We start from the raw sequence: 23,830 nt of genomic DNA on the forward strand, positions 1-23,830 counted from the left end.
TCAAAATACATTCTCCTGTTTCAATTCCTTGGAAATAAACAAAATACATTCTAATACCAGGATAACAGTCATAAGAAGAATAGATGGAATTGATAATTAGGCTATACAAGTGCTTCGTGATAGTATTTAAGTAACAATATGAAGTATGAGGGGAGAAAAGACGTCCACTGTAACTTTAAATATAACCTAGTTGTATCGATGTCTTCTTTGATGAAAGCTGATTCAGAAACTGGGTAATTAAACATTTCTGTACCTAACTAGTTGCAAGTGTGCGATGACGTGTTGGTGTCGGAATTACTGCCTAGTGTGACAGTAAATACTTAAAGTGGCACCTGAAAGCAACAATCATTTGCGTTTATGCCCCCCAGCTTTCAACAGCGGACATCAAGAGCTGTAATGACGCATCAAGCCGTTATTAACAGTTTAGACGCTACTAAGCACTTATCTCGCATCAAACAACGGTCACTAATGTGTCCAGATATTCTGCTGTTAATAATGCAGGCGGTACTCACATCTGTCACCAAGACAACCGAATTTTTCATGCGTTTCTTTCATGAGTAACTGAAATAAAACAGTGTTGTGTTATTAAAGTGGATGGAAATTATACAAATTTGCTAAATTACAGACAAAGAGTCCTGCAAGATGTGGTGGTAGTTGCCGAATTTATATGCACTTACAAAGATAATGACATGGCTAACATTCTTACATCCGTGCTTCTACTGTAAATTGATTAACGGTCGCAAATTTCACTGCTATTAGCTAATTACATAAAATAATGTGTGGAATTAGATAATATTCTCTCGTACCGCAGCTGTGTGGTCATGACTTGGATTAGCGGTACGGAATGAGCGAAGAGAAGAAATTTTCTCATGAAATTTTGGTAATGGCCCACTTATGTCGCAAGGTCAGTTTTCATAGACACAGTCTCTCCCTGTCGAATAATGTCCAAAAATAATAACAACCCTATTCCCTCATATGTTACCTCTCGTGAGCTATACCGCCCCAATACTGTAGAGACAGGCAAAATGTCTATCAGGCTTGCCCATGACTGTTTACGTCCGTGAGCGGGCTTACGCTTCGTATCGTTCGCCCGCCTGCAACCTTCCCTCACAAGCAGGCAGGCAGTGTGGTTGCACGTGACTCTCAAACAGTCCTAAGAGTGACCCGAAAGGACTGTTGGGTTCCGCCGACCTGTGCCAGACTGTGCTGCTTTCAGATGCATGGTAAATATGAACCAAGTCATTCAAACCTGTCAAGAAACCTACAGATATAGACAAACTACTGAAAACTTAATTTGTTGTCTTCTGAAACCTACCGTTAATAAAGACAAAGAAAACTATTTCTCGTCAACATAATATCCATTAAATGCCAACAGTTATTATAAATTACTTGCACTTTCCTTTTCATCGTAGTAATATAAATTTAATGCAAACCATTCAAACTTTCATCTTCAAAAATAAAAAGAAATCTGTCCCCCAGAAGTTAAATAGCAAATCAATATTCTGAAGAACGAAAAACTTTTATACATTTGACAGGTATTCATGAGGCTTTTATTTCTTGATAAGGAAAAAGTTAAAATGAAATACTTTTCTATAATCCCTTCCCTTCCCTTCCCTTCCCTTCCCTTCCCTTCCCTTCCCTTCCCTTCCCTTCCCTTCCCTTCCCTTCCCTTCCCTTCCCTTCCCTTCCCTTCCCTTCTCAACAAGTCACAAGTTACGAAATGTTACTATTTTGTTGAGTCAGATGCACTTTGCAGGAATATGAAATGTATAATATTGTCTTATTATTTTGTGAAGTCTGTAGCGCAATAAATCGTAAAACTGTGTTTCTTTAATCAAGAATTATGTGCCGTGTTGGACCATAAGATAAAGGTTTTTTGAAGTGACTAAATAGCCAACGAACTTAGATTTCAAACTAGTACTGTTTCATCTTAACCATCGCAGAATGGCTTCCGTGAATGCAAGTCACTCTACTTAGAAGTTAACTTGCTTTATAGCGTCACCGGAACCCAAGCCTGACGGCAAGCAGGTACGGGCGTGATTCTTGTCTGATTTGCCGGTCTCTACAATACTGTACATCAGCGGTGGCGAAAATATAATCGTTCGCCGAGCCACTGTGTAACCTGCAACGTGCATAGCACCTATGGAGGGAGGCGGACACCTGAAGGGGAAGTGAAGCAACTGTCTGACTTATTAACGGATTTTCATTTTCCTTACTTCAAGCCCTTAAATATAATTTTATACAGTACAAGGCTACAAACTGTTGTTTAGTACGTGTAACGAAGAAAGAAATGAGCAATAAACAATATCACAACCTAAAATTAACTGTCTTCAGAATGTCTCTGCGACAGAGTTTCAAAATCAGGAATTATGTCACTTACTGCCAGTCGTAGTTGATCACGAAGATGTTTGTCTGTCAGTCGTGATCTAAATTTGGTTTTTACTATTTTCATTGTTGAAAATAATTTTTCACAAACGTAAGTTGTAGCGAACATGGCTTCAACAGAACAAGCGAAAGAACGAAGCTTCGGACATTTATTTTTTTGGCAAGGATTTGAAAGTTCAACATTTGTCAAGTCCTTACATCTTGCTTTCATTTGACATCACATAGTAAATCAGTGAGTTCAAATTGAAGAGCTAACCGCATTATTCGTACATCTGCTGAAAAAGGGTCGACGTACAGAGGAGATGATGATGATGATGATGATGATGATGATGATGATAGCAACAACAAAAACACTTAACCTTTTAATGTTTCATGAGTGACATGTAGTATAATGCCGTTTTATGTTATACAGCCGTTTTCCTCGTAATACTTGTGAACAAATCATACATTTAATATTCTCATCATATTGACAGCAAAAAAATGCGTCCTCCCATCCTACTTGGAACTTTCGTACATGGTTTCGAGAGAGACATATGCCATTCGCAGGTCAGAGACAAATACAAATGGAACGGAGTTTGACTCCAGTGAGTGAGAGGGTGGGGGTTGGCGGAGGTTAGAAGCAAGCGAAATGCACAGCTATCACTGCGAGCCACAATGTCTCGCGAGTCACATTCTCGCCACGGCTGCTGTACATTCACAACTTAAGTGCCTATAGTGGAGTGTAGAAGTGTAGAACTCAAGTATATAATATCATCTGATAAGTCAAGTTTGAAATGTTTTGTACTGACACTCAAAATTACTCATTGGGAGGACACGAACTTAAGGCGAAAATGTTCAGAACAAATGTATGTAATGTGAACTATATTATAGATTACATTAAATTGATATGTCACATGACTGAATCACAACATTTTTTAGTAATAATAAAAAAACATATAACTAGACTATCAAGTTACAAACAATCATCTCTAAGAGCACTGTTATATGAATAGGCCTATTGTAAATTCTCAGATCCCCGTACAAAGTTCAATAATTCTGTGAAGAAAGAAAAAAAGTGTACGTGATGTGTTTATTTTATGTTTTAGCACGTAAATAATACTTAAGGGACAGCTAGAAGTTTCAAGAAAGTTTTTTTTTATTGCAGTCCTTTGTTGTCAGTGTTTGGGAATTGAATCCAGAGGAGATTGCTCTAAGACCTTTTAGAATTATGTTTCTGTTGGGAAGGTGGTATAACGGTTAACACGCTGACCATTGAGTTGAAGGTTCGCTGGTTCAATTCCAACCAGTAACGATGAATTTTTAAGTGGATTAAGTCCTTATTGTGGTTCACACTGGGGGGGGGGGAGGAGGAAATTTAACTTGTATAATGGAGGGAGGAAGGGAACTGGCCACCCTACCCCAGTATCTTTTGGCTTAGTTTCCTCATGAGTGATGCCTTATTTGTGTCACTTGTGAGGTTCAAACCAGTCTACGGACAATTGACTGAACAACCTGTCCATATGTAGGCTAGTGGGGTACTATAGAGGATTTCACGTTAAGAAAAAAGCATTGAGCATATGGGGCTGTTCCATCAAATGACCAGTTGCCATAGAAACGCCTACCTACCATATAATTTGTACAATGTATTAGGCAAGGCACATAAAACCAATGCTTTTTTCTTAACGTATAATCCTCTATATATGACGTAGAAAAACCTTTTTCGTGACAGAGAACTCGAAGCAAAAAATCCTTAGCCATTTCTCGTCTACGTTGTAAATTGAAGCTTAATGACGTCTGCTGTTGAAAAGTCGTTAAGTAGAATACTGCGACAAACTGTAATTCAATAAAAATGTATTCGGATAGAGCAAGAGAGACAGATGAGAAATCTGGCGAAAAGATGGACACATTGATATCGTAATATGGTTTTATGCCATCCTAGCATCATAAACAGGTTGTTACTACATCTAAAATCGTGATTAATTGGCTTAGTATAGCACGCGTGCCGATAAAAGCAATGACATATTTGCTATGACGTAATACCGGAACGCTTGCTATCTTGGTTATCGCTTCCACGCGCCACGTAACAAAAAACGAAATGGAGGACAGAATGTAACGTATAATTTATTTCCAATCTTTAACAATTTTGTATCACTTTTGTAATATCACATAAAACCGTTCTGTGGTTCAGAGAAACTATATTAAAACAAAATAAAGCAACATTTGTAACATTACCTGCAAGATCATCCATTTCTCTTTACTCAATGTCAATGCCAGGCGCAAGTAATCGATAAGAACATATGAAGACAATTTATCCGCTATGGATCCTGAATTGAATTTATTTCATAATTTATTTCCTACAATTTATAATGTTAAGATGCCATAAAGTGTTGTATCCAACTCGTGGATAATCTTATTATGAAACTCGTGAAAATTGTCGCATGAACGACAGTGAGTGTGACAAACATTCACTCATGCATAATCATCATTATTATCCACTTGTTGCATAAATAACCATTGCGTGTTTAAATTGGAATAATATAAGAACTACTGGAATCTAGAGATATCTGGAAAGAACAGAACGGTCTATTTCTGCAAATAAGAGCGCAAAGGATTTCTCAACTGTTGACAGGCAATCTCGTTCATCGCTTGGTAACATCTGCACAACAGGTGAAGTAAAACTGAAGCCAATAATCTTGATAGGAAAGAAAGGAACAGAAAACCAGCTCTGCGATTTCTTAATGTGAAGTCTTCGTTACAGATGGCGTGATCATCAAAGGTTCCCATAGGAGAAATATTAACTATCTTCAGTACTATATTGCAACCACTTCGTGTACTCTAACCAGTGTTGTCAGGTGAAGGGAAATTTCGCAAAAAAACGGGAAATTCATATTCATAGAGGGAAAAGAGAATTTTTATTGAAAAACGGTAAAAGCTCATACTGACTTTATTTCACAATTTTTTTTAATACTAATAACAAGCGAACATTTTTCTAACTTACTCTTGCCACTTCAATTAGCTGCGCTAGATGCTGTGTGGTTATGGAATATGATTTTTAGTAAGACAAATTATAAATATTAGTAAGCTGTCAGTAAATGAATGACAGATTCGTATAGGGCTATCTAGCAAAATATAACAATATTTTCTATGAATATATTGAGGCTTATAGAGGTTCAAGAAACTTGGTAATTTCTTCATGTCACTTCTCGAAATCTTTGAAAAGTCGTATTTTCTTAGATGTGTAACTTTAAAATAAATTGCCAGAAGAGTAATAAATTGTAATAATATCAATAATGTCAATGCTAAAACGTCTTTTGAGGAATATTTTAAAAGAAAGTAATTTTTATATTAATTATTTTCATTCATTCATAGTTTTCTGCCCAAGGCCAGGTATTTCACTGCAAACCCAGCATTCTTCAATATTTCCTATTTTCTGCCTTCCTCTTAGTCTCCACATATAATCCATATATTTTAATGCCGGCTATCAACTGATATCTTGTTCTGCCCCGAACTCTTCTCCCGTTCACTATTCCTTCCAGTGCATTCTTCAGTAGACCTCGGACTCATTTCGCCATAATTAATTCACATATCATCATCATCATCATCATCATCATCATCATCATCCATACAATAGCCCATATCCATATGCATCAATGGACTCAAGTCAACTTCTCCTCAACCTTCTTGGCTTTAATTCCATACGTCCATAAACAGCAGCACGATCGACCTATATACTGTAGCATATTTTCATCATTTTGGGAACTGCACCAGCATAAACTTGAAGATTGTTGTCTTCTTTCTTCGTTATGTACACTTATCTGTTAATACAGTGTTATCAGCATATTCCACGATTTCATGGTATCATCATCCTGCTACATGTATTTTAATGGCACATTGCTCAGAGTGCCCATTATACCAGTTTTTAATTTTTAACGATTGTGTTTAACTGGAATATCTTAAGTATTCATGTTATGTTAATATGTTTTTTAATGTGACCTAAAGATGCCAGATTTATTGGTGAAAACGTTTGTCATAATTTGTAAATACTACTTCATGTAATAACATAAAGGTTCAATGTATGTAATATTGTTAAGTAATTGACTGTAAGAACTTGCACTATTTGATTAAAGTTTTTCTGTTTATATTATATTTTATATTACAATTATTAGCAAAATAAATAAAATAAATAAATTTGAAATTCAAAATTGAGGGTAGTAGTGAAGGGGCGGAACAGACAATTCAGTAAACAGTGGTTTTAATTTCCCCTCGAAAATTAAATTGACGTGTTTTTTCCTCAAAATCGTGTCCTCTGCAAATCGAAAATTATTCAACGTGGAAAGTTTTGAAATAACACACGGTAAATTTAGACTTTTTCATTTGACCCTTTTTTTATAGGAATCGTTGTGCCTATATGTACATCTATTTTCAGACAGTACATCTCACTTGACGATATGTATCAAAGGAAGAACAGTGGTTTGTGTGCATCTGAAGTCTGACTAGTGTAATGTACACACTGTCGTTCAACGATATCTGATTCAGCTAATCGATAGTGATCGATAATTTCTTTATGTAAATGTGAATTCTTTAGTTATTGCTTCTATGAACAGATGGCGGAGATAATAGTCACTGTTGCGAATTGTAGATAAACATTCCCTCATTATGGAATTCAGTTTTTCATCCCACTCAACTGATTGTAAAACAACACTGGGTTTAGCCGGAAATCGCTGATATTGTCAAGTGTGATAATAATTAATACTTAATCTACATAATCATTTTCTCTGAGACATTTTTAACTGTCCCAATAATGGCGCCACCTATTGAGAACTAGCGGAACTGTTTCAAAGGTTGTCAATTTTTTATATCTTTGGTTCTGACTAGTGCTATCGATCGATCAAAATATTTAATCGATTAACTATTTGAATTTAATCGATAGATTAATCGAGTTTTGATCGAGTTGAAAAACTGTTTAAATATACTGTAATACATAATTATTGTTAAATTTAACTTGTGTTCGGTGATAAGCATAAGTATTAAATGTTGTATATCTGTATATATTGTATCGTTATATTACAAAACAACTATTTTAATTACTTATTAACATTTTTATTATGAGGCTTATAATTTATTGTGTCAATTTCTCCGGGAATTTTTGAGACAAACATAAGTAAGAAAAAGTATGAGACTCGCCTAGTTAATAACTTTTTTTTTGTAAAGCACTTCTCCACGATCTTTCCATTAAATCCAAACGTTTCACCGAGTTTACCTCTCAAATTCTCATATGACATAATGGAGTTTACACTTTTCACAAACCACAGAAAACTGATTTTTTTTCCTTTATGAAACTAAACACACAACCGTCATATACAAATTCAGTACAGAAACTGCAATTGCAAAAGTACAGCGGTCGAAACAGAAGATTGGCCCCTATTCTAATCGAATTATCAGATTTTAGAAAAAGAAGATACGCTGTCACTTGCACACAGTGAAGACATGGCTATTTTAAAAGGGATGATGGGGTCGAATCCCAGGAAAGTATGTATTTCATATGCTAAGAAGATGAGCTGACAACAAGATGGAAGTTTTCTTGGAAAAACCATAAAACTTAATAAGGGTTTCGCATTGTGTTCCAACTTTCAATAGAGGTAGACTAAGTCACTGTCCTCATATCTCCATCCCTTTCTGAAGTGTTTGTGCAAAGATTTTTCCTACACTACCTAGTTTACAGTTAGAAAATAACAGTACTATCGTGCTTTTAAGTAAGCAATTTCCGAGAGAGAAATATTGCCGGAATTTTTAGTATGAGTTTGTATTAAGAAAATAATAATTAATATAAACTACAACCGATTAATTTTAATCGATTATTCGATTAAATATTTTTGATCGATTAATCTTACAACAGAAATTAATCGATTAAATTCCACAACACTAGTTCTCACTTATCCCGTGGTTGGAAAGTTCGCTTACACGATCATAAAATCGTAGGTCGGATACCTTTGAACGTCAGTGTACATAGTCAGCGATGTATGCAATGGTGGGAGAAAGGAACTGCCATCCTACCCCATTATCTCCTGGCCTAGTTGCCTCACAAGTGGTGCCTTGTTGGTATACTTATGAGGTTCAGACCTGTCTTCGGATTGTTGAATAAACAAAACGTTGGATCCATTAGCACGAGCCATTATCCAGAAGAGAGAGAACAGATAGGTTATCTTTCTTTTACCTATTTTCAAGATTGTAACGATTTCAATAAACAGAGTTCCCTTTCCTTGCCTTCTCTGATGACAGAGAAGTAGCACCGAAACGTCGGATATTTCTTTATCTATGTTACTGCTCAGGTACGCATAAATTAATATCGCATCTTGTAGCAACACCATGAAATTCCTTGCACTGATTTTAGATTGAGAAGTCGCACACATGGTTCGCGGTCCACAATGTGCGAACCGGTGTCATATCTAATGATTCATTCCCAGTATCTCCTGTGCAGAGGATGTGCCTGCGTGATTCATTTACTAAATCTCGTTACCAAGGTTTCCGCTGTATTGTCGGTACGTGCGCAGTCTCTGGATAACTGTTTCATAAGGACAGTCTGTTAACACAAAACGCATTCAGTCACGTCTTGAATACAAGTCACGTGGACGTGGCCATATCCGCTCCGTGTGCGTAATGTACGACAACTCACGTGCCGACATCGGTGGTGATAATAATAATAATAATAATAATAATAATAATAATAATCCCGAAAAGGCAAAGTATATGATTACGTCTCGTGACCAGAATATTGTATGAAATGAAAATAGAAAAATTGGAAATTTATCCTTTAAAGTGGTAGAAAAATTAAAATATCTTGGAACAACAGTAACAAATATAAATGATACTCGCGAGGAAATTAAACGCAGAATAAATATGGGAAATGCCTGTTATTATTCGGTTGAGAAGCTTTTGTCATCTAGTCAGCTCTCAAAAAAGCTGAAAGTTAGAATTTATAAAACAGTTATATTACCAGTTACTCTGTGAAACTTGGACTCTCACTTTGAGAGAAGAACAGAGATTGAGTATTTGAGAATAAGGTGCTTAGAAAATATTTGGGTCTAAATGGGATGAAGTTACAAGAAAATGGAGAAAGTTACACAACACAGAACTGCATGCATTTTATTCTTCACCTGACATAATTAGGAACATTAATTCCAGACGTTTGAGATGGACAGGGCGTGTAGCACGTATGGGCGAATCCAGAAATGTATATAAGTATTAGTTATGAGGCTGGAGGGAAAATGACCTTTGGGGAGGCGGAGACGTAGAAGGGAGGATAATATTAAAATGGATTTGAGGGAGGTGGGATATGACGGTAGAGACTGGATTAGTCGTGCACCGATGGTGGGCTTATATGAAGGCGACAATGAACTTCCAGGTTCCTTAAAGGCCGTAAGTACTGTATTATTATTAAAATCTTGATCATTTTTTAAATAAATTTTAATGTCATATTTTCAGAAATTTAAGATCATTTTATAGGTCATTTTTCTGTTGTTTTTAGGTCAACAACTTCCGAGCCCTAATTATTGTTATTATTATTATTATTATTATTATTATTATTATTATTATTATTATTATTATTATTATTATTATTATTAAATGGTAAAGGTATCCCCGTAACATGCCGTGAAGGCACTTGAGGGGCATGGAGGTAGAGCCCCATGCTTTCCATGACCTCGGCACTAGAATGAGGTGGTGTGGTCGGCACCACGCTCTGACCGCCTTTTACCCCCAGGAAGGACCCGGTACTCAATTTTATAGGAGGCTGCTTGAACCTCGGGGCTGTTCTGAAAGTTTGGCAACGAGAAAATTCCTGTCACCACCTGGGATCGAACCTCGGACCTTCCAGTCCGTAGCCAGCTGGTCTACCAACTGAGCTACCCATTATTATTATTATTATTATTATTATTATTATTATTATTATTATTATTATTATTATTGCAGACATGATCACCATAACAGCATTTACTTTAAAGAATTGATTTCTTTCGTCTGTTCATACTTTGAGCGAGAATTTTGAAACAGTAATTCATCCATTTGTACTCTTAAACCTTCTGGTCACGTGACTAGCATGACGAATGGGACTCTTAAGACAACCTAGAAGACATACGAAACAAGTAGTGACTTCAGCCTTAGCCACACACCCATTTCCTACGAAACATATACGAATCTTTAAATCAAGGCCGGGAATCAATTTCACGACAGTCTGAAACGCTGCCGCTTGAGGCACAAACGAACGTCATTGCAATAAAATAAAATGAGCATCGTGTTCTTGTATCAGTTATGTATTTACTTCCTATTGGCTGCAGTTTGTTGCTACATCAGCGCCCAATAGGTGTACGAGCACTATTAAAAACGAAGTTGGCAGGTTCATTACGCCATTCAAGGTAGTTGGGCCGATGTGCCACATTAATGCCTTTTTAATGCCATATTAAAGTTTTGGAACAGGAAGGTTGCGTTCGCCGGGGCTGCGAAGCTGATGTTTTCTATAATTTGCGTTCCACCTTCACATTTTGAGACTCTGCAATGCCGAATGAATTATACAGTTCCGTCGCATGTTTATCGTAGCTCTAATTTATCAGTTAGACATATTAAGCTGTGCGTGTTTTGTGTAATATGCTTTCAATACACTCCTAATGGACTGTTCTAGCAAAAAGAGTTAATTTTCCTTTCTCATTTGTTAATAACGGCCATTGAAAGCTATATTTTTCTCTGCAAAAATTGATTTACTTTTATTAGGATCGGATATTAAACTTTGTGTGAGAAGTAACAGTTTCAAGTTACAGGGTGTTTAAAAGTCAGAACGTTATTCACATGAATTAATTTTTAGTTTTAATCGTGTGCCGATATTATTTTCAACTTTTCCGAACTACCTACTGACAGAATAAATTGTGTACAGTCATGGCTTATAAAATTGTAAGCTGCCTAGGTTTAACTTAGGTAATATTGTTCTTAATCCTTCAGAAATATTATTCATCTTAAAAGGCGTTAAAAGTCTGACAAGTGACGTGTACCATTAAGATGTGTTTGGAAAATTATCGAAAATTTTCACTTAATTTCGTACTAAAATAAACCCTATTTTGCATTTCTTCAGAAATATTATTTATCTGAAAAAGCGTTAAAAGTCTGACAAGTGACTTGTACCGTTAAAATGTGTTTGGAAAATTATCGAAAATTTCCACTTAATTTCGTACTAAAATAAACCCTATTTTGCATTCCTTCAGAAATATTATTTATCTGAAAAAGCGTTAAATATCTGACAAGTGACTTGTACCGTTAAAATGTGTTTGGAAAATTACCGAATAATTTTCACTTAATTTCGTACTAAAATAAACCCTATTTATTCAATGATATTTGCCCTTCTCACCAGAACTAAACTTTTGACGGGCCATATATGAACCGCGGGCCGCATATTAGTAATCATGACTACAGCCCGGATGTTTGGAAAAATGCCTTTTTACTGGATGGAAGTAAATAATTATTTCCATAGATATAAATGTGATTTGGGTGAATCAAAGTGATAGGACTAATTTTTATTTTATGCTCGACCATGCCGAAATGTAGTAATTGTACACCTGGTAGCAGCCCTTTAATGGACCTCATTAAAGTACACCTATTCATTATAGTTCAGGTTTTCGATTATTCTCGGATATACAATCGAAAGACAACTAGGGAAACGTCACGAAGGCTGGAAATCCAATACTGTCGCAGGAGGTTATGTTCTGTTACTATAATAATTAGCGTTAATTGTAAATAATATTCAAATAAATTCAATTTGTCATCTCGTTTTTCAATGTCGAATTCAATTTCAAGGTTATATCAAGATTAATTTTTATCTTGCTCTCTAGATTATATCAAGGTCGTCGACATTCTTTTCCCGGAAAAAATCAATACTTTCGCGTCTGCGCACATCTCACAATTTATGAGGTAGGCTATTGCACTCACTCACATAACAATAATATGAATATTCATGAATAATTTCAAGTTAGAAATATGGTCGAGCATAAAAAGTCGTATGAAACTTGCCTATAATGGTAATTAAGACGCTCGTATGAAAATTATGAAACTCGCTTGCGCTCGTTTCATAAACATCCCCGCGTCTTAATTACTACCATTATAGGCTCGTTGCATAATGTAGTATTGCCTATTTAAGGTATTTCTTACTAATTCAATAATAAATGACTTTCTTTGTCATTTTAAAGCAATATTTCTTGTTTATTTGCAATTTTATAATTAATTGTAATGTGATATGTATGAAATTTAAATACATGAAACAATGACCCACTTTCCTAACAATAGTAAATAAAAATAATTTATTTCGGTGCTTAATCTGCTAATAATCGTGCTTTAATACTATTGGTGTAATATTAATAATGTTAGATAATTTACAGTTACAAATATAATATTGTCATGTCTTCACGGTACCAACAATCAGCTTTATAATTTTAAATATTAAGCCTGTTCTCATAGAAGTTGTCACGTAGCATTTCCAATAGTTTGTTTTCATATTGTGAATTTTATTTGTAACAACAATGTAATTTATTCGTCACAACAATAATTCCTTTCTACAATTCACCTTAAACGCTCTCGTCAACAACAGGATTTTCACTCAACACAGTATTCGTTATAGCACTTCACTGACGGCAATGACAATTTACTTGGACTATTACGAAGAACAATGAACTGTTAATCTTAACTAATATTTACAAAGCACTATTTACAAATCAGAACTGTCAGTTCTCAGTTCACAGTTCTTCTAGCTCAGTCGCTCGAGTTCACAGAATCTCGAACCACAGACCTTCAGAGACAGTTCACTGCACTCGAACTCAGGTCCCTCCAACTGCGGTCCACTGCACTCGAACTCAGGTCCTCGGATGCTGACAACAGTTGCGGACGCACACTCGAGTCGAACTCCGGTACACAAGACTGGCTTGCTTGCTCTGGCTTAGTCACTGACTGGCTGATTAATCAACTGAAAACTGCTGTCGTTCCTTCGCGTCCGTAATTTATAACCACAGCGACGTAGCCTCGAAAATTCGAATTCGCGATTCTTCCACTTCGACAGATTTCTCGGCCTTTCTAGGCAAGCAGAAGATGCGCGCGCAAACTCCCTCGTCACGTAGGCCCTTTTCCCTTACTTCTCTCCGCCGCGCGCCATCCCAAAGTGCTCCGTGAAGCCCGCGTCGGCTCACGCGCGGTCTGCTCTCTTGCGGGACGCTGGTCGTGAGTTCGAATCTCACGTCGCTGTCACAATATTTTCAAATCTTACTGTTTCAATTTTTGCTACACGTGTTTATTATTGTAGGAGAAAGAAATTTGAGTGAGGAACATTCAGTTATTGTCAGGTGACAGAAGGTATGAGATCGGTTAGCTTACTGCCTAAATTCAGTAAACCATTGAAAAGTAAACTTCATGCTTACGTTAGTGAATTTGTTGCCTATGTGTTTTTAACTGATGAACCGTTTCATTATGTAAGTTTTGTGAAAAGACGGTTAATCACGAAAAAAAAAGTATGTTGTAAGTCAACGTGTGTCAACTACGAAGTAAATATATGAGTTAATGTTGATATAATTTAAATTTATTGCTGAAATATATTATGCCTTTTAAAATTCATAATGCCTTTTTCAAAACTTATTGTCCTTTTTTTTACGTTTTTATTGCCTTTTTTCCTTCCTTATTTTAACTGCCATAAATGCCTAAATATACGGACTCCAGAATCACTGAATAATGGAGAAATATTTGTCATCAGCATGACTCTGTTTATTTTTTTTTCTGCTGCAGTTTGTAGTTAAAAAATATCACTAGATCTACATGACTACGTGGAATATAAATAGAAAATTTATAAAATTTTAAACAGAAAACCCAGAAGCTGTTCTGTTTTATAGTTAATTTTATGCATTACGCTCTCATTCAAGTCGTAACAATTGTTTATATTCCTACCCCTTTAATAGCTAAGCTCCAGCCATCTGTTGGTCTTCGCCCGAGGCAGTTTTCGGGTCTATTTGTCATAATTCATCCATCCAAAGCGGAATTTTTTTCCCCAGCTAAATTGAATTGGCCATATTTCTTCTCTTTATGTTGTTATCCATAACTCTCCTCTCTCCATAGAAGCTGTCAGTAAACATGGTTCACCAGTGTTTAAATTTCTTTAGTAGCCCCTTAATTTCTTTCTAATGAAAAGTCCCACTTGTTCCAATTCAGAACTGTTGGCCATAAACTCTGACTGCTGCAGGAATGGGCCTATTATATACCCACACAGGGCCACACATTTCAAACAAGATGAAGACATCGCTTTGCAGTAACAACTATAAATATCGGAACAAAACAGAAGCGCTGGCCGTTAGTATAAATGAACGTCACATCATTCCGAAAGGATGAGCTGGAATAAAATTAATGGAGATTGAATCGAATGAGTTGAAAGTTGTCGTTTAATTCAGAGCCTGCGCATCTGTGCATCTGTTTTTAATAACAGGGAATAAAACATCAGGCTTCACAGGAATAATTGACGGTCTATTCAATTAGATTTTATTGAGTACTATTAAGAGACGATTTTATTTCATATCATTACCCCGAACTTCCGTATCCTAGCAACGGAGAAGAATTGAAAGTATAAGAAATTCTGTCTGTAATTTTCCGTGATTATTATTGTAGTACATCAAGTTAGCAATCATGTGGTTTTTGTACAACAATAAACTTTTGAAAACACACAAAAACTTTTAATGCTGTATTAGAAGAGACCTAAGCTATGATTAATTGTAGAGGAATATAATGGTCTTACGATCTTTGTTACTGTACATTAATGACATTCACTTCTTCCCCAGGTGTAACTGAAGCGGTTGTGCTTTTAAAGACAAATCTGGCTGACGTGAGTTCGATCCCGGGCAACAAAGTGGACAATTATCTGTCTTCTTTTGCTAGGGGTTACTTATACAGGGGGGGAAGTGTTCAGTGACTCTTCTTTCTAGGAATAAGTCCTTAGCACGATTCTCTTTCGTTTTGTTCCTTCGAGCTTAAATTTCTCAGATATTATTTTACATAACAATTTTTGATCCTATTATCTTTTAAGCACGTTTAGAAATACATATTTTATAAAAGTCTTTGCAGTCGCAACAAATTGTTTTGCGTAACGTTTCTAATACATTTACAATTTAAAGATATTTTATTGCTGTAATTATTATTATCCCATTTTAAGGTATACGTCAACGATTGAATTGTCTGTTTTCTTCAACATTTTGGTAAATAACATTTTTACCTCCTCTGATAGTTCATTTCTTCTTTCTTAAAAATATATAACTGACACCCATTGCCTAAAAAATTTCTGAACTATTTGGGCCTTTGTAATTTAATTTTCTACACCATACATCATCTTCAATGCCTATTTTCTCCTATTTCAGATTTTTCGACATTTTTTTTATATTTTCGACAGACGAAAAGTAGACTTCCAACTGTGCAAAAGACTTATTTAGATACTAAATTAAAGCTGAAACATGTGATTTAGTTGTACACTAGTATTAGTTTAAAAACTTAAATCAACTACTTTGTATAAGTACCTGATCTGAAAATGTAGTCACATAACATCCTGTAAATTTATTTATTTATTTATTTATTTATTATTTTGCTAATAATTGTAACATAAAATATAATATATACAGAAAAACTTTAGCTCGCCCCCGAAAGAGTAGAACTCGTGCTCAGGGGCGGATTCCTGAATTGAAATTAATAATTATACAATACAATTTGTCTTATGTTTGCTATGCAATAAGAATATGTAAATTTAAATTTACAATTTTTCAATTTTTATAAAATCCATACATAACTTTTAAATTTAATACTAGAACTATTAGAATTGACAAGATTAGAATATTTAAATATAAATTTGTTGTATATTCTTGGGCCTAAATTGCTACTATGATTAAATACTGTAACAGTGTTGCATTTTGGTTCAAACAATCGTAAATAATTCATACCTTTTGTTTCACAACTATGAGAATACAATTCAAAATTATTTCGATTTTTATGTATGAATTTTATGAATACAATATAATAGATTTGTCTTACGTTAAGTACATTAAAGTCTAGAAACAAATTTTGAGATGGAAAATCAATAGGTTTATGAAGACATATTTTAATTATTTTCTTCTGTAATAAATAAATTGGATTAAATGAGCTACCCCATCCTATAATTCCATACATATAATAATCTTGGCGTGTGACACTCTCTATATGTACGGAATCATTTTGCCGGAAGAAGTTTGACTCTAAGTCATTTTGTAATAAATGTTGCTGTGTTCAACATATTATACAGAGTGTTAAAAAGAAGTGTCCAATATTTTAGGAGGTGCTAGTATGCATCAAAACAAGAAAATAATGTCTAATAAACATGGGTCCTATAATTTATTTATTTTTTATTTAAATTTAAATATACAGAAGAATATAATTACAAACAAACAAGAGAAATAGAAATAAAATAATACAAACAATATAAAAAAGGAGATGCAGTAGTATTAACAAAATCTGAGACCGAATGAGCAGCGCTCGTGTTCGGTCGCAGTTCAGATATAATATTAATAAGCCTATAAGAGAATATAAAATAAAATGAAATAGGAAATAGAATTAAAATTACAGTTACAGAAATTATGTAATAAAATATTAATATAAGAGAAATATAGAAAATAAAAGAAATAATAATAATAAAAATAAATAAGCAAAATAAAATAGGAACTAAAATTTAAATTACAGCGGAAATGGAATTATATAATATAATATTAACACTAGAGGAGAATAATATCGCACGTGAAAAGTAGGACTATATGTATATATATATATATATATATATATATTTCAAAATTATAGTATACAAATATAATATAGGTTGATTAATTCATGCACACAGGCTATAAATTTATTTAATCAAATTGAAGATATTAACACGTTTCTAATTTTCTTGTTATATGTTAGTGGGTTACATGTTAGAAGTTCTGGGTGTAATTTAGTTAAAGCATTGTACAACCGAGGGCCAAAATTAATGCTATGCTTTAGACCAGCAGATGTGAGACATTTAGGTTCTACTAATGTTAAATTAATATATCGTCTTGTGTCATAATTATGTGTCTGTGAATTTACAATTTTTCAATTTTTATAAAATCCATACATAACTTTTTTAAATTTAATACTAGAACTATTAGAATTGACAAGATTAGGATATTTAAATATAAATTTGTTATATATTCTTGGGCCTAAATTACTACTATGATTAAATACTGTAACAGTGTTGCATTTTGGTTCAAACAATCGTAAAGAATTCATACCTTTTGTTTCATAACTATGAGAATACAATTCAAAATTATTTCGATTATAGCACATACTTTTTGAGATCTGGACACTTGTTCATAGCAAGTGCTCAATGTGAGGTCCATTCATGGCAATGCATTTCTCTGCTCTTCTCTTTGAAATTGACCTGGTTGTTCTTGATAAGCAAAAGTCTAGGAGATTTAGGTTTGGGGAACGAACAGGCAAGGTGTGGGGCCTCCCCGATCAATCCAGCGGTCCTGAAATGTCAGCGTCATGTGTTCACGCACATTGCGGAGAAAATGTGCTGGTGTGCCATGCATGAACCACATCTGTAGTCTTTGCTGATATAGCACATACTCCAGCAAGGTAGGCAGTACGTTAATAAGAAAGTCCTGATAACGAGCCCCAGTTAATCTCTGTGGTAGCACTATGGCCCTTAATCTATCGCCATGAACGCTTGCCCATACGTTCTTGAGAATCGGTGCTGATGCCTTGTTTCTTCAACTGCATGGGCATTTTCATCAGCCCACACATGCTGATTACGAAAATTCACAACACCATCTCTGCTGAACCCCGCTCATATCTGAAACGAAACTTTTGTTTTCAGTATTCCCTGCGACATATCAGTATTCCATCAACTACGGTATGATAATCTGGTAGTCTGCTGTATTGAAGGACAGAAAAATGCATTGCCAAAAAATGGACGTCACATTGAGCACCTCCTTTGAACAAGTGTTCAGATCTCAGAAAGTATGTGTTGTAGGATCCATGTTTATTAGATATTTTTTTCCTTGTTTTGATGCATACTATCACCTCCTAAAATATTGGATACTTTTAACACCCTGTATATAGGCCTATATAATACAGAATAAATAGCTCATGTTGTATGTAACCAAAAAGGGTAGTACCATGTTGATGAAAGTCCTTAGTTTAATGAGAAAAAAAAATTTTCCTCTCCAAAAGTTTAACACACCCTCTTATTCGGTAACTATTGTGAGTAGGATCGTGATTTTTGTCCACAGTGAAAGAAAATCTAATAAAGAGTAATTTATTCATCTCGCGTATTTCAATAGCGTGGACGGTTTTCGTGTAAATTTAATTAAAACCCACTAATTCCAAGCCACTGAACGTTGCGAACAGATTGCATGTCTTAGAGAGGGAGAGGTTCATCTAGGAGACAGACTTCAGTTAGTTGCCCTCTTACATCTGTATTACGAGAAGAAAAGCAGTGTGTTAGCTGCGATGTTGCCAGACTGTTGAAACTTCCAACTCAGTTTCCTAAATTAACCGTGCATTTAATCACAAGACGTACCTAATACAAGTTTTCTATTCATTTAAGTGTACCCTATCGTCTGTTTCAATTTGTAGGATTATTTCACTTCCACTCTATATATATATATATATAGGCCTATATGCATATATATTTTTTTCTCTGTGGCCCAAAATTTTATTTTCACGTTCCTATGATATTAAATTGCTTAGTGCACTCCCAAGAATCACATCACAACAATCTGAAAGACATTAAGTAAAAAATGTAGATTTTTGTCCTTAGAGTCAACATACAGGGTGTAACAACTTTAATGTGTAGAATTTCTGAAATATGTTCCCTGATACGTTCTACGTCGATTAAACCTAACATAGGCCTACCTATACCCAAAATTCTATAGGTTTGGAGTATTTGTACCCCAAAGTTAAATATTTTGAGTTTAATTTTATCGCTGAATACTGAAAGAAGTAACACCAATTTCCGGAAGTGACATGCTTATGTCATTATTTTTATTATTACCATATTACATTTTAATATCATTAAAGTTGTTACACCCTGTATAGGCGTAACTTAAGGAATGGATATTTAGTAATGCCGTTACCAAATAATACATAGTGAATCGCAAGTAATGACATTAATTTCAGAGTGTTATTCTTTCAGATATTTCAAACAAAAAAGTTTAATACAATTCTGCTGGTTTTCGCTTTCTTTTCGAGATAAAAATTATTTTATATGAGACATTTCTTAACAGTTTGTGGGAAGGCAACTGATTTAATTCCCAATATGCTCAGTCAGTTTAAGATGGCACTGTATTATGATAATAAATGATTGAAATAATTTTATTCTTATCATTTAAGTGTCCCGACATTTGATCAGAACAAATGTAACTTTCCGTTCTGCATAGGAATTTTACAATGTTTGGTTTATGGCATGTGATGCCGTCTTGTTGAAAATATCTGAAATCTACACGTCGTTCATGGGTCAGCTATGCACCCAGCGAAAATCGGGGTGTGGTATGCTATCACCGCACGGAGCACAGTGGAACCATTTTTATTTTTTGATCAGACAGTGAACACTGCAGAGTACCGACGCATTTTCAGGGAGTTTGTTGAGCAACTGGACGATGTAGAGCTGGTTCAAGGATTCTGCTTTGAGCAAGAGGGAGGACATTTTTCACCATTTTCGATTTGATGAATAAGATACAAGAATCGTTAATTCCTTCCCCATGATTCCTAAATAATCTAATTTAGTCAATAGAATACCATGATCAGCACAATAAAATGCATTGATTAGGTCACAAGACGCTGCATAATTTTTGTTTTCAAAAGCCTCCAATACGAGTAGATGCTTTACAAAGAAACTTATATGCATATAAGGCATTAAATGTGATCTAAAACCAAATTGTTGGTAATACATAACAAATTATTCGACTGTTAATTATTCAAAAAGTTTAACAAAAGTGTAACATTTGAGATATGTCTATAATGCGAGTTATCTTTCTCACCTTTTCTGAAATTAGAAACACTCTTGAAATTCGGAAAAATTCAGGAAAATATCATTATTTTACCTACTTATTTACAGGCTTTTAAGGAACCCGGAGGTTCATTGCCGCCCCACATAAGCCCGCCATTGGTCCCTATCCTGAGTAAGATTAATCCAGTCTCTATCATCATATCCCACCTCTTTCAAATCCATTTTAATATTATCTTCCCATCTACGTCTCGGCCTCCCTAAAGGCCTTTTTCCCTCCGGCCTCCCAACTAACACTCTATAAGCATTTCTGGATTCGCCTATACGTGCTACATGCCCTGCCCATCTCAAACGTCTGGATTTAATGTTTCTAATTATGTCAGGTGAAGAATACAATGCGTGCAGTTCTGTGTTGTGTAACTTTCTCCAATCTCCTGTAACTTCATCCCTATTAGCCCCAAATATTTTCCTAAGCACCTTATTCTCAAACAACCTTAACCTATGCAAATCTAGTCTTTCAGGTGAAGCTTCCTGTAAAGCAGATTTGAATAATTTCAAGGGAAAAATTGTTCCGGGCCCGGGTAAGTAAGTAAAATAATGATATTTCGCCGGTTGTGTTGGGAGAGCGCTGGTACGTTCAACCAGAGGTCCCGGGATCGACACCCGGCCCCGGAACAATTTTTCCCTTGAAATTATTCAAATCTGCTTTACAGGAAGCTTCACCTGAAAGACTAGATTTGCATAATATATACGTCACTGTGTACGTTAACAGAAAACCACAATTCCAAGTCACACAGAGTTTGTGTGCACTCGATGTGGGTCTCTGGCGTTTCGTTAGCCCACGCGAGTTGTGTGGATATAAAGGGAAAAGTTGAGACGGTGTCGGGTGGAGTTCCCGGGTAGCTCAGTTGAGAGAGCGCTGGTACGTTCAACCAGAGGTCCCGGGATCGATACCCGGCCCCGGAACAATTTTTCTTTTGAAATTATTCAACCTTAACCTATGTTCCTCTCTCAAAGTGAGAGTCCAAGTTTCATTATTTTATAATAATTAAAATGTAATTATTGAAAATATATCATTTGCATGACACCATTTATTTCGTGTAACTGTAATAAAATAAAATCATGACTTGTGCTTAAAAATCAGGTCTATATATCGAGAAATATTAATTACTTTTTTATTTCTTTGTTTCAGGCTGAACCAAATTGCACTGAAGAGTTCTTCCAGGAACACGATGGCGCTGAATGTCCTCAGGTAAGCTGATCTCATACCGAGAATATAGCCTATTGTTGCCTCAATGCAAACTGCACAACCCCAATGCACCATGGCAACAGAACTCTCCCCCTCGCCCCCGTCCTCGCTGCTTGGGCCTGGAGGTCACACATTTCTACTTGTTTGCACTCCTATAGTTAAGGTCACAGCACACATAAACTAAAGAATATGGCCATAATAAAAACTTCATGCACTTCTTACATGTTGGTCGTTTATAGCAGTCGGCTATGAAAATAATTTTTATAGGGATCAAATTTTAAGTGCAAGTAAAAATTTATTTCTTGAAAGTGCTTTGAAAAAAACGCAAGAGTTGTATGAGTTATTCGTAAAATGGAAATAAAAAGAAATCTCTTGTGTGGCAATTGTCGATAAAATGTAGTACAGTGCATAAAAGTGTCAGAAGTGCAGACTCTGTATGCCCCCCCCCCTCTTTGTACCATCAGTACATAATAGACGTCAAGATTTTAATGTGGGTTGCTGGCTATTGAAATCACTGGCAGACTCTGAAACGTTCCTACTTCTTGGATGTTACAAGTACTATGAAATCACTTTGTGTATTTATCAATATTATCAAAGTGTTCTCAAACAGTAGGCATTTCATCTAGAAATCTAAGTCTGGTTTAGTTCCCGGTAGGAGAATACAGATTTATTCTTTTGTCATAGAGAGGAAACGCACCTCTTTGTATTGTATACAGAGTGTCTCAAGAGGAATGATAATAATAATAATAATAATAATAATAATAGTAATAATAATAATAATAATAATAATAATAATAATAATGATTTATCTAACCTGGCAGAGTTAAGGCAATATGGCCTTCTCTAACACTCAACCAGGAGTAAAACTGCGTTACAAAATACTACAAATTTACAAAGTACACTACAATTTTACACACAAAGCTGAATAAAATAATAATAATAATAAAATGTAAACAGCAAGTAAGTAGAAATCAGACATAATATATAACATACAGAAAGAAAGGGAAAGCATAATAAAATGTGAACAGCAGGTCAAAATAAATGAGACATACAAAGTATAAAAAAATAAGACAATTATTGATAATAATAATAATAATAATAATAATAATAATAATAATAATAATAAGAAGAAGAAGAAGAAGAAGAAGAACAAAATAAGAATAGTAATAATAATACTAATACTAATAGTAGTAATAAAACAGTGCAGTACAAAGCATACAATGAATACAAAATTTGGGTACACACAGTAAGGAAAATTATGATTATATATAGCTCAGCTTATCACATTAGAGATATACCATTATCGGAAAATATGAAAACAAAAATATAAAATAAGTTAAATATCACTAGAACATAAAAAAAATGTGAATACGTGGAAACATGCAATACAACACTTGTCATAATAGTAAGTTAGTTTGGCAACTCGTCATAAGATAATTTTCTAACTTGGATTTGAAAGATTTCAATGTTCGGCAGCCCTTGACTTCAGGCGGCAGAGAGTTCCAGTGACGAGAGGTAGCAACAGTGAAAGATGAGGAATACAGAGATGATGTGTGAAGTGGAATTTCTAGCGTGTTATCGCGTTGTGATCGAGTATTAATAAAGGGTGCGTCAGAAAGAACGGATGGATTTCAAACTATCGATACGCAACTAGGAGAGAGATATAGTGAGGGGGACCACGACTGTTGGGTCAGCCAGAGAATGCAGTTTCATTTGAGAACATGGTGTTGGTCTGGTGTACAATGTGCTTTCATGGTAGAGACATTTTTGAAAAATGAAGAGTCTGTGATCGCCACTCAGGACTCATTTCGACATCGGATGTCACGCTAGGATTCCAACTCGGAATACAATTTTGCGGTGGGTGGCTTCATTTCGTATCACAGGTTCAACATTAAAGAAGAAATCAACTGGACGAAATTCTATTGCACTGAGATTATCCGAGGCTACGGTAAGATCTCGCGCCCTGCGACTTCTTTCTTTGGGACCATTTGAAGGCGTAAGTTTGTAAACATCGATCACATACACTGGACGAACTGAAGACAGCGATTCGTGAAGAAATCGTGGCAATTGCACCAGCTATGACTGTGAAAGTGATGGCGAACATCAGAAAACGCCTCGATGCCTGTATTGAAAGCCAAGGACATCATATGGATAATGTTGTTTTC

At 35.1% G+C, this 23,830-nt stretch overlaps 1 long non-coding RNA gene across 1 annotated transcript in view; it reads left to right on the forward strand.

The window, feature by feature from the left end:
- Positions 1-23,830, forward strand: part of LOC138700469 (uncharacterized) — a 941,569-nt gene that overhangs the window by 72,918 nt on the left and 844,821 nt on the right. The window contains exon 2 of the long non-coding RNA XR_011332353.1: positions 21,609-21,668. This is a non-coding gene — a long non-coding RNA (uncharacterized lncRNA). The remainder of the gene's footprint in view (positions 1-21,608; positions 21,669-23,830) is intronic.

This window comes from Periplaneta americana, chromosome 5 (genome assembly GCF_040183065.1).
Source record: "Periplaneta americana isolate PAMFEO1 chromosome 5, P.americana_PAMFEO1_priV1, whole genome shotgun sequence".
Taxonomy (NCBI): Eukaryota; Metazoa; Arthropoda; class Insecta; order Blattodea; family Blattidae; genus Periplaneta; species Periplaneta americana.